At 45.6% G+C, this 11,548-nt stretch overlaps 1 protein-coding gene across 2 annotated transcripts in view; it reads left to right on the top strand.

Annotated features, from left to right (window-relative positions):
* KANSL1 (KAT8 regulatory NSL complex subunit 1) overlaps positions 1–11,548 on the top strand; it is a 225,147-nt gene continuing 213,599 nt past the window's right edge. The window contains exon 1 of one of the 2 annotated variants that reach the window (XM_068263655.1): positions 1–119. The gene's annotated coding sequence lies outside the window, so the exon portion shown is untranslated. Of the gene's footprint in view, positions 120–10,944; positions 11,050–11,548 lie in introns of those variants that run through there. The other variant, XM_068263656.1, reaches the window with a different exon arrangement.

Raw genomic sequence — 11,548 nt, 5'->3', positions numbered from 1 at the left:
GGGATGTACTGCAGAATGAATATCTTCCTTTCTGTACTGCTTTCAGTCATGGCTGGGATGATAGGACTACAGCTGGAATGTACCAATCTTCTCACCTCCATGGGGTCTTCTGTATCCAGGTAACCAAATGTGAAAAGGTTGCATTATGTTATATCTGGTATAAGACTATTTGGTGTTTGGGAGTATTCAGGTTAATTTCAAAGCATGTGTAGGCTGCCAAAAACATCCAAACCAAGTGCCATGCTGAATAACCCACTGCCTCACTTACTAGTCTGACACTTCTGTTTGGTCTTTGATGCATCTGCTGGCCCTCGGAGATCCTATGAACTGGCCGCTTGCCCCCTTCCCCTCATGTTAATCTGACTATATTGCAACCTGTACATTACTGGCCAGTCCATAGCATTGGAGTCAGGGAGCAATGCCTGAAATGTTGAGTTTACATTTGAGTTTTTCTTACCCTGCTCTCTGCAAAGCAAATCAACTTTTAATATTAATGTTTAATACAAGTGAGATATATCTTATTTTAAAGTAAAACCTAAAGTGAGAGGGATATAGAGGCCGTAATATATATTTCCTTTTACCATGCATATTACCTGGCTGTCCTGCTGATCCTCCGCCTTTATGGAGCAAGGCAGCGGATGCGGCGTCACAAGCCCCATTTGCAAGAGATTTCATGCAGAAAACGATCGGGAATCGTCTTGCGGTATATGGGCAGGCGAGAGATCTCTCTCTAATCAGATTAGATCAGGAAGAGATCTGTCTCTTGGTCGATGTCGATCTGCCCATAAATAATCTGATGTATGGGCACCTGTAGGCCTTGTTCACATCTCGTGTCCGTCCGCATTGGGCTGTTTTGGAGAAGTCTTTTTTTTCCGATTCCCGGCGCTTGGGTGGGCGATTCGGTTTTTTGTGCTTAGCGGTTTTCTAAGCGTTTTTTCCCGAGTGTTTTTTTAATTCACTCCCTGACGCAAGTCAGGAAGTGAACTCTTTAACCCGGAAAATAATAAATACAATGTATTTATTCTTAAAAACGCAAACGCAATCGCTACACAAAGCGGTTTTGTGAGCGTTTTGCGCTTCTCCTGTACTTTCCATTGAGACGGAATCGCCTAAAAAATGGTCCAGGCACCGCTTTGCTAGCCGCACAGTGCACGACCCGCGCTGATATGAACCTTCTCATAGACAAGCATTGTCCACGTAGTCAGGGGGAGTTTTTAAAAATCGCACGCGGGCGAAAAAAAAGCTGAGAACGCCTGGTGTGTAAACAAGCCCTGAGAGGCAGAGTATTAGCATTGCTAAAAAGAATTAGAGGAAGACTATCAGCAGTACAGCCGGGCAATTTGCATTGTTTAAAAGGAAATAAATATGTCATTTTTCGTCTTCCTCTCACTTCAGATTCCCTTTAATGTACATTCACATGCAGAGAAATCGCATGTGATTCCATTCTAAGGCTCACTATTTATCTGCTTTGCTCAGGTGGAGAAAATGGAGGCGTATTTTGAACGATTTCTGAAATAACAATTTAATGTGTTGTTTGCGTTTGTTTACATGTTTACTCTCAAAAAAAAAAATCCATGTAGTGAAAGGTTCCTGAAAAGCCTATGCTCTCTCTGTTATGTCAAAAGAGTAATCTTTATTTGAACACAAGCATGCTATTAAAAATCATTAAAATGATTATCTGATGAAGCAGCAGGGGCTGCAATACACGTGAGGTACAGCGTGGGGTTGCATTGTCCGGTACACTTGTGGTAAGAATTTTTACAACATTGACTATAGACTTTGGAAGATCAGCGTCACTGTATAGGAACTCTATCTAGGGACCAGTGCTAGAGGCAGTGTTGTACTTCAGGACCAGCCTTCCTGCTTGTTTTCATACATTTTTGGGCTAAGTTTAGACTGTTCGTGTATGGTGGCTGTTTGCATTGCTGTATTTGCTTACTCTAGTGTTACTGATATACATTTACAACTTGTCCATTATTGCTATTTATCTTATGCCCATGCTGTATGGATGGTTTTAAACGATTTTAATAGCATGCTTGTCTTCAAATAAAGATTACTCTTATTGACATATCGTACAGAGTATAGGTCTTTCACTATATGGATTCTTTTTAGTGTTATGTTTCATCCATAGGGATGTACAGCTTTTTGTGGGTCTATATTTCTGTAAGATTTGTTTACATATTTGGTCATTTGGCTACTTTCACACTGAGGAGTTGCATTCTGTTGTCAAACAGGGTTGAAACGCAACGGTGGGGGATTTTAAGGAACGAATTGAAGGAATGGGCTGTGCACCCAAACTAACCGATTTTGCAAATCTTGGGTTGGAGCAAAGCTCTACAGTGTCACATAAGGCTGCATGCCTGATTGGGATTGGCTGCACACCTATAGATAGAAATCAATCTACAGTATTGGTTGGGGTAACAGATGAGATCCAGTGACGTGCTGTCTTTATCAGTGATGCTGAAATCCGGATCCGGGAGACACCCGGATAGTTTCTATCCGGAAATCTCCCAGTAAACCTGTGCGGGGGGGGGTCAAGCTTACCTGTTTGACATCTTCTTCATCCGTCCCTGGCGCCTTCCACGATGCGGTCCAAGCGGCGGTCACGTGACTACAAACACTTCCTCCTTCCCACAATGCGCTGTGTGGACCGCATCGTGGGAGGCGGAGGGACGGACGAAGAAGATGTCAGACAGGTAAGATTGACCCCCCGCCCACCCTGCACAGGTTTACTGGGAGATATCCGGATAGCAACTATCCGGGTGTCTCCCGGATCCGGATTTGAGCATCACTAGTCTTTATGACATGTAGAACTAAACAGTGTAGGTCAATGAGAAGCACAGCAAAGTTTGCATCATCGCTGTTTAGTGGTTAGTAGTTTATTTTTTTTTAAACAATATTTATTTCCCCCCCTTTTTTTTTTCTTTTTACAAAAAACAAACAAGCATGAACTCACAGGCTTAGTTCAGTTCACACTACAAAATGCAATTGCTAAGTGCTTAGTGATTGCGTTTTTGCAATGCAAAAAAAAAAAAGCCATTTTTAACCTCTCTTGCGCTATGTTTATTTACGGAATTTAGTGTCTGAAAGCGGTGCAATTGTTTTCACACGCTTTTAGACCCTAAAAATCATACCACTAGATAGATCTGCAGCAGCCCTGCACATTACACACCTCACATGGATCCCTTAGACCCCGATAACACATGCCATTTTAACTGGTTCCCCGCCGCCGTACAGTATATCTACGCTCCTTTGGACTTCACTTCCCCGCCCGGAGCGTAGATATACGCACCCCCCGCCGCTACCGCCGCTACCGCCGATGTCCGCTCTCCCGCTCGCACTCCCGCGATTGTGCACGCCGCTGCCCGCTCGCCCGGAGATCAATGAACGGGAAAATACATTCCCGTTCGTTGATCTCTGCCCCCGCAATGATCTGCTGCTTTCGCTAAGCAGCTCGATCATTGTAAAAAAAAAAAAAAAATACCAGCCTCTTTGTACTTCCTCCAAGCTTCCGGAAGGAAGCTTGGAGGTCGCATTAAACTGTTGCCATCTTGTGGCCAAATAGTAAACTACACCCTAAACTATTTTTCACACACACATACATTACTTATACAAAAAAAATTAACTCATTACCTCCCACACTCCCCATTTTTTTTTTTTTTGTAATTAAAAAAAAAATAAAAAATGTACAATTAAAAAAAATACATAAATAGTTACCTTAGGGACTGAACTTTTTAAATATTTATATCAGGAGGGTACAACACTGTTACTTTATAAACTATGGGCTTGTAATTAGGGATGGACGCAAAACTGAAAAAAATGCACCTTTATTTCCAAATAAAATATTGGCGCCAAACATTGTGATAGGGACATAATTTAAATGGTTTTATAACCGGGACAAAAGGGCAAATACATTTCATGGGTTTTAATTACAGTAGCATGCATTATTTAAAAACTATAATGGCCGAAAACTGAAAAATAATGTTTTTTTTCCCATATGTTTTCCTATTTTCCCATTAAAACAGATTTAGAATAAAATTATTCTTGGCATAATGTCCCACCTAAAGAAAGCCTAATTGGTGGCGAAAAAAACAAGATATAGTTAATTTCATTGCGATAAGTAATGATAAAGTTATAGGCGAATGAATGTAAGGAGCGCTGAAAGGAGAAAATTGCTCGGATGCTGAAGGGGTAAAACCCCTCAGTTGGGAAGTGGTTAATCACTTAGGTCTATCTGGAAGGATATATCCGTCCAGATAGCCTGCCCTGCTGCCACTGCCCCGGGCGCGCGACTGCTCCTGCCGCCTTCTGTTAGCCCCGACATCAATGAATGGGAACATTGTTCCCATTCATTGATCTAAGTCCCCGGCAGAAAAACTGACGGCTTATTATCAGAGGCAGCGGTCTTTCTGAGCAAAAAAAAAAGTTTCCTGTCCTCCTTATGCTTCCTGGAAGCACGGAAAAAAACAGGACTAAAAAAAAATGTTTTTGACTGTGGCCATTTTGTGGCCAAGTAGTAAAACTACATCCACATACATTTTTTATTAGGATTAGCCATACTATGCCAGGGAAAAAAACACATATATAAGTAGATAAATACTTGATCTACTTACATAACACATGTATTGTACTGTCCACATTTTGATTTCAGTGAATGTTATATAGTAAATTACGAGAATTCTGTTCCTGGTGGGGGCTATGTCTTTTGCCCACAGTTAAGGCTAACTCGTGATGTCATTTCTGCCCTTTACTTTTTTTCTTGTCTCCTCCAATCGCTGAGTCGCCTCAGCCTTGCTTGTAAACACAAGTGAGTAGGGGATCAGGTTTCAGATAAGAAGCTAGCAGGGAAATAAAAGGAAGAGGAGGAATAGATTATAGATGAAAAGAACCCCCAGCATGCAATTCTTTGGCACCGACTACTAGAGGGCCAGTGTTCCTTAAGTATGTGATAACTCCAAATCTTAACAGCAGAAAAACGTTTGAACATTTTGAATGCAGGATTAGCATCTTTATCACTTAATACACTCAGACCAGTTGCTGTTGAAATTTGATTTTTATGCTGACGATACTGCTTTAAACACATTTTATTACATTTACCAAAAATTACCCAAATTAAATGTTTAATAAAAAAAAAATTACAATCAAACAAAACATAAATAGTTACCTAAGGGTCTGAACTTTTTTAATATGCATGTGAAGAGGGTATATTACTATATTTTTTTTTAAATTATAAGCTTGTAAATAGTGATGGACGCAAATTGCAAAAAATGCACCTTTATTTCCAAATAAAATATCGGCGCTATACATTGTGATAGGGACATAATTTAAACAGTGTAATAACCTGGACAAATGGGAAAATAAAATACATGGGTTTTAATTATGGTAGCATGCATTCATTTCAAACTATAATGGCCAAAAACTGAGAAATAATGATTTTTTTCCATTTCTTTCTTAATCTTCCTGTTAAAATGGATTTAGAATAAAATAATTCTTAGCAAAATGTACCACTCAAAGAAAGCCTAAATGGTGGCGGAAAACACAAGATATAGATCATTTCAGTGTGATAAGTAGTGATAAAGTTATTGGCGAATGAATGGGAGGTGAAAGTTGATCGGATGCATAAGGTGAAACAACACTGTAGGCTAAAGTGGTTAAAGACTCCAGCTAGGAGCACACTTGGGCAAATTGCAGACATTTTGCCACATTCTGTTGAAGGCTGTGTGCAGGACGAGCATTGTATTCCTGTGGCCACTCCCCCTTTTTTTTTTTTGTTTAATTTTTTTTTTTTGCATTAGTTTCTTTCCTGACCTTTCCCTTTTGCGCTATGTGATTACTCTGATTGGTTCACAGTAATCACGGGGTCAGGAGCCAGTAACTGAGATGCAGTGGCTCTGCTGTCACTTAGACTGCAGAGCTTGCGGGTGCTGCTACAGAACAGCGGCAAGGATGGCGTGGTGATCAGTTGGCATCTATGTCCTGTCAGAGCCACCAGCAGGACGTGGTTTCATCACCTGGCTTTTTTAGTAAGATTTGGTGGGAGTTAGCATCTGCCATGCCCCTAGACTCTCTCCAGGCCCTAGGCAGCTGCCTAGGTTTGCCTTGGAGATGACCCGTCACTGAGTGTGAGGTTCAGCCGCATGAACTATACATCCCTCATGGTCATTGTCCTCTCACTGGCATGCAAAAGCTTCATGGCTAAATCAGGCCAGGTCCACAGTACACCGGATGCACAATGATGTGTTTTCAGCATGAGTGGATGCGCTGTGCCCCGCTGCAGCATCCGGGGAGATGGTCACACTCACCCCTGTTGTGTATCCGGCCTGCCATTGCCATTCGGGCCCTCCGTGCTACTGACATGGCTGCTGGGCTTGGGGACAAAAGCATAGGGTTCCCATTAGATTGTAAAAGATCAATGAATCCTACCTATCAGCAGGTTGGAGTCTAATTGGCCCACTCGTGAACCAATGAGATTTCTCCCTGGTACTAGAGAGGCATACATATTGGTGCACAGCCGGTGAGCAGGGAGCAGGGTGAGCAGAATGACCGCTCACCCTGCTGCCGCTCAAATCCCCGGTGGCTTTAAAGAAAACCTGTAACAACAGAAAGTTCCCCTGGGGTGTACTCACCTCGGGTGGGGAAGCCTCCGGATCCTATCAAGGCTTCTCCTGTGTCCCACAGCGGTCTCGCTGTGCCCCTCAGAACAGCGGGGATGTAAATATTTACCTTCCCGCCTCCAGCGCAGGCGTAGTAGTGGCTCTCCGCTCGGAGATGGGCGGAAATAGCCGATCGCAGTCGGCCCGTTATACGGGCAAGCAAGCAACATCTCCCTCTGTGCATAGAACTCTCAGTAACAAACATTCTATACAGATCACCTGGCAGAACTAAAGATGTCACTGCCTGTGATACATTCCAGAATGTAAACCAGGAGGAGGAAAGATTTTACAATGGGCAAACACTGACTATATAATCTTTAAATGAATACTGTAAACAATAAGCAATTTTATTCATTATGTCTATTTCACTACAGTGTCTCTTTAACCCCTTGGCGGTACGCAGTTTGACGCTGCGTCCGCCAGGAGGTTTTTTGCCCCCCAAATTTTTTTTGAACGCTTTAGCTAGCATTTCGCTAGCTAAGCGTATGTATTAAGTTGCTCCGGTCCCCCCCCCCCATGCCCGCCGATCGCCGCCGGCTATACATACCTCGCCACGATCCCACGCAAAGCGCAGTTTCCTGATCGGCTTCCGGTGTTGCCATGGCGATGATCGGAAATTACGTCATGACGTCAGCCGCAATCCCGATCGCTGTCATCGCTGCGTCGGCGTGGGAACGCTGGTAGGTACGTATACCGGTGGCTATTACAGGCGATCGCGGTGGACCGGAGCAACTTTGTGCATATGCTTAGCTGGCGGACCGCTAGCTAAAGCGTATTGCACCATTTTTTTTTTTTTTTAAGTCCTGGGGCCATGTGATCCTCTGCGGCGGCCACCCCGTATGTAGCACAGGGTTACCGCTAAGGAGGTTAAATTAAACCTTAAGGCCCCATTCACACTTGAGCGTTTTGCCGGCGATTTCGGCAAAACGCTGAAACGCAAGTGCTTTTGAAAGCACTAGTGTAATAAAACCCTGTGGGCCCGTTCTTACTTGGGCGATTTGCGCTAATCCGGAATGCAAACGCGTAGCCTGCACCATTTTCAGCCGATTTCCCAGCGATCGCGTTTCAGTGCTATAGAGGCGCTAAACGCGATTGCGGAGAAATCGCTGCACTTTCCAGTGATTTTTCCGTGTGAAATCACGGAACAATCACTCCTGCAAAACGCTGGCGTTTTACACTTTTAAAGAGACACTGAAGCGAGACTAAATCTCGCTTCAGGTCTTATATATAGCAGGGGCACGTGTGCCCCTGCTAAAACGCCGCTATCCCGCGGCTTAACGGGGGTCCCTTCACCCCCAACCCACCCCCCGCAAAAGTTGGTCGGAAAATGGTCGCTCGTATTCTTCTTCCTGGAGGCAGGGCTAACGGCTGCAGCCCTGCCTCCCAGCGCGTCTATCAGACGCGCATCGCCACCTCTCCCCCGCCCCTCTCAGTGAAGGAAGACTGAGAGGGGCGGGGGAGAGGCGGAGATACGCGTCTGACAGACGCGCATGGGGCAGGGCTGCGGCGGTTAGCCCTGCCCCAACCAGGAAGCGCTCCCCCGCTGCACGGAGGGGGTTTGGGGGGACAGGGACCCCCGTTAAGCCGCGCTATAGCGGCGTTTTAGCAGGGGCACGCATGCCCCTGCTAGCTATGAGGTCTGAAGCGAGATCTATTCTCGCTTCAGACTCTCTTTAAGTGTGAATGGGCCCTAACTGAGTCTAAAAAAAAAAAAATTCATTTTACCTTGAGCTTCCTCCGACCCCTGCAGACACCCCGTGCCCGCGCCTAGACAAACTAATCCTCACCCCCCCCCCCCCCCCACCCCAAGCAGGGAGCCAGTTTTCATCGACCGGCCAGTCGCCGGGCCATTGCGCACGTCCTCAATCACGCTTCCATCACCGTGGTTGTATTGCGCAGGACAGCCACGGCATGGGAGAGCGACTGAGGGTGCTTGCGGCCAGGGCAGCAGAGGCGCAGTGGCCCAACAACTGGCTCACTTTGGGGGACCCGAGGATCGGTTTGTCCTGGCGCTGGTAGGAAGGTCTGCAGGGGGCCCGTGGAAGCACCAGGTTAGTAAAACTTTTTTTTCCAGACTCAGTTAAGGTGGCCATACACTGGTCGATTTGCCAGCAGATCGACCAACAGATTGATCCCTCTCTGATCGAATCTGATCAGAGAGGGACCGTATGGCTGCCTTTACTGCAAACAGATTGTGAATCGATTTCAGCATGATATCGATTCACCATCTGTGGAGCTGCTGCTGCCGCCGCCCCCCGCCAGCTATACATTACCTGATCCGGCCGGCGCGAGTCCCCCAGTCTCCGCTGTCTTCTTCTCCGCTCTGGCCTCCTCCAGCTTCACTTTACTTCCTGCCGGGGGAAGTTTAAACAGTAGAGGGCGCTCTACTGATTAAACTTCCTGCCGGGACAGGAAGAAGTGAAGCCTGCCGGACTTGGAGCCAAGAGCGGAGAAGACAACAGTGACAGCGGGGACTCGCGCCGGTGGAACAGGTAATGTATTGCCGCTGTATTGCATCGGTCGTCGGGCATTCGACCGCAGCTATCGACGCACTCCCGACCCCCTTGGCGTTCGAGCAAAATCTTCTACACGGACAGGAACAATGAGAATCGACGAGAATTATCGATTTTGGACGGAAATCGATCATTCGGTCAGCATTTGCGCGACGATATCACAGCCGATTCGATCACAGTGATCGAATCGGCTGTGTATCAGCGGGAAAATCGGTAAGTGTATGGGCCCCTTTAAGGTTCACTTTAAATTGTGTGTAGAAGTTGATCGTACTTCAGAGAATGTGTAAATACATTTTATTTTTAAAAATCTATCTAGAGTACAAGTAGACTTTGGTGGGGGTTTTGAAAAGGAAAAACCGAGAGCCCAATATAGTGTAGTATGTCAAGAGTGTTTGATAAAATGATAAAGTGAGAATGATTATACTCACAAACATGGGTTACCGTCCAGGTAACCACTATAAAGGCAGGTGAGGAGATAAAGCCTGTCCTCACTCAGGGCTAAGAAGTCGCTCTCTGTAGAATTGGGAAAAAGGAGATAGCACTCCCATCCACCAGGAGTGGACGCAATGTATTTGTATGTTGTACAGAGGCGCCAGCAGGGTAAAAATTCATAAAAATTTTAAAAGATTGCTAGGAGGAAGTAGTGGGCTTGCCTCCCAAAAGCAGACCAGACATCCTGTTTATATATAAATAAACACATTTATTATACGATACCCCAAAAGGAAATGCAACGCGTTTCGCAGGTCAAGCCTGCTTCATCAGGCAAACAAGGGGTTAACAGGAGATCTGTAGTATCAGGAATAGCGCCCCTTAAAACCCCTTGGTGGGGGTTTTGCAAATTTTTTTTTTTAACGTTTTGTAACTTTGGCTGAATGGCTTGTGTGTAGTCAGACCACTCTAGATATTAAAGGGGAACTGAAGAGAGAGGTATATGGAGGCTGCCATGTGTATTTCCTTTTAAGCAATACCAGTTGCCTGGCAGCCCTGCTGATCCTCTGCCTCTAATACTATTAGCCATGGCCCCTGAACAAGCATGCAGCAGATCAGGTGTTTCAGACTTTAAAGTCAGATATGACAAGACTAGCTGCATGCTTGTTTCTGGTGTTATTCAGATAGTACTGCAGAGAAATAGAGCAGCAGGGCTGCCAGGCAACTGGTATTGATTAAAAGGAAATAAATATGGCAGCCTCCGTATACCTCTTACTTCAGTTCAGTTCCCCTTTTAAGTCAGGTGCCTGCATCATGTAGTCAGTGAGTAGTGACTGAACTCATGGAATGAGATTGGCCAGCACAGGAGGTATGGAAGGGGCTGTATATGCAGCATTGCGCTGCCTGTGGCTGGCCGGGGTACAGCAGCAGCTCGCTCAGCACTGCCTGTTGCATATACGGCTGATGTTCCGTGAAATCCGGCCGATGACACGTTGTGTTGCATCTGTCGCCCTCTTGTGGCCACACGCCGCTACCGCGCGTTCCTGAAACAAGCAGCGGCTAGACGTACCAAGTCCTCCGCTCTGGAGAGGGGGGGGGGGGGGGGAGAGAAATGCCCAACTTCAATTGAGGGTTTGTTTTCTCGTCATTCTCCGTCCCCTCCCGCTTGCCGTCAGTTCGGGTGGAGGTAGATGAGTGCGGAGAGCCCTGAGCTGTGACCGCCGCCGTGTGGTGTGTGTGGCTTGCAGGGCTGGAGATGTCCCCCCCCCCCTCTCCGAGGTGTGCAATGGACTGATCCCCGGGCAGGGAGGGCTGCAGAGCTCACATTAGTGCAGCTTGTGTTAGTACAAGGCTGGAATATGGCTGAGAGGCAGCAGCAATGATCAGTGAGCTGCCTATGCTGAGATCTGCAGCGTCTCTCTCCTCTCTGCTCAGGATCTCATTACTGGCTGACTGTGAGTACAATGCTTTGTCCTTTAAGCCTCCCCCTCTCCTCTGCAGCCATGCTGCCCCACTGCCTATTGTTTTGGAATTTCCCTCCATGTCAGCTTGCCATGCAAAATACACCCCCTCCCCTTCCCCCCCTCCTCTTTTAACCATGCTTTTCCTGCAAAGTGCTAGCTCTGCAGTCTACACCTTCTTCCTTTTGTCTATAAAGTCTCCCTTCTCACCCACCCTCTGTGATTTTGGAATGGATGAATTATAGAGAATCAAATCTATTGATTTATGTAACTTTACTCCCAGAGCATTATGGGATTTGTAGTCTGATTTTGTTTGACATTAAAGCAGCATGACATGCTTTGCTTTGGCCTAACACAAGGAAAGACAGGTTTTTATATTTTTTTTTTTTATTTTGTTGTGGTATATTTAATTTTATTACAGAGTTTAATTTTTTTTTTTTTTTTGCTCACTTTAAAACTGATTTTGTTAGCTGAGTGGATGTAAACAGTTCCG

Source organism: Hyperolius riggenbachi, chromosome 12 (assembly GCF_040937935.1).
Source record: "Hyperolius riggenbachi isolate aHypRig1 chromosome 12, aHypRig1.pri, whole genome shotgun sequence".
Taxonomy (NCBI): domain Eukaryota; kingdom Metazoa; phylum Chordata; class Amphibia; order Anura; family Hyperoliidae; genus Hyperolius; species Hyperolius riggenbachi.
Note: the sequence above shows the minus strand (reverse complement) of the source record. Positions and strands in the feature narration are given on the sequence as shown.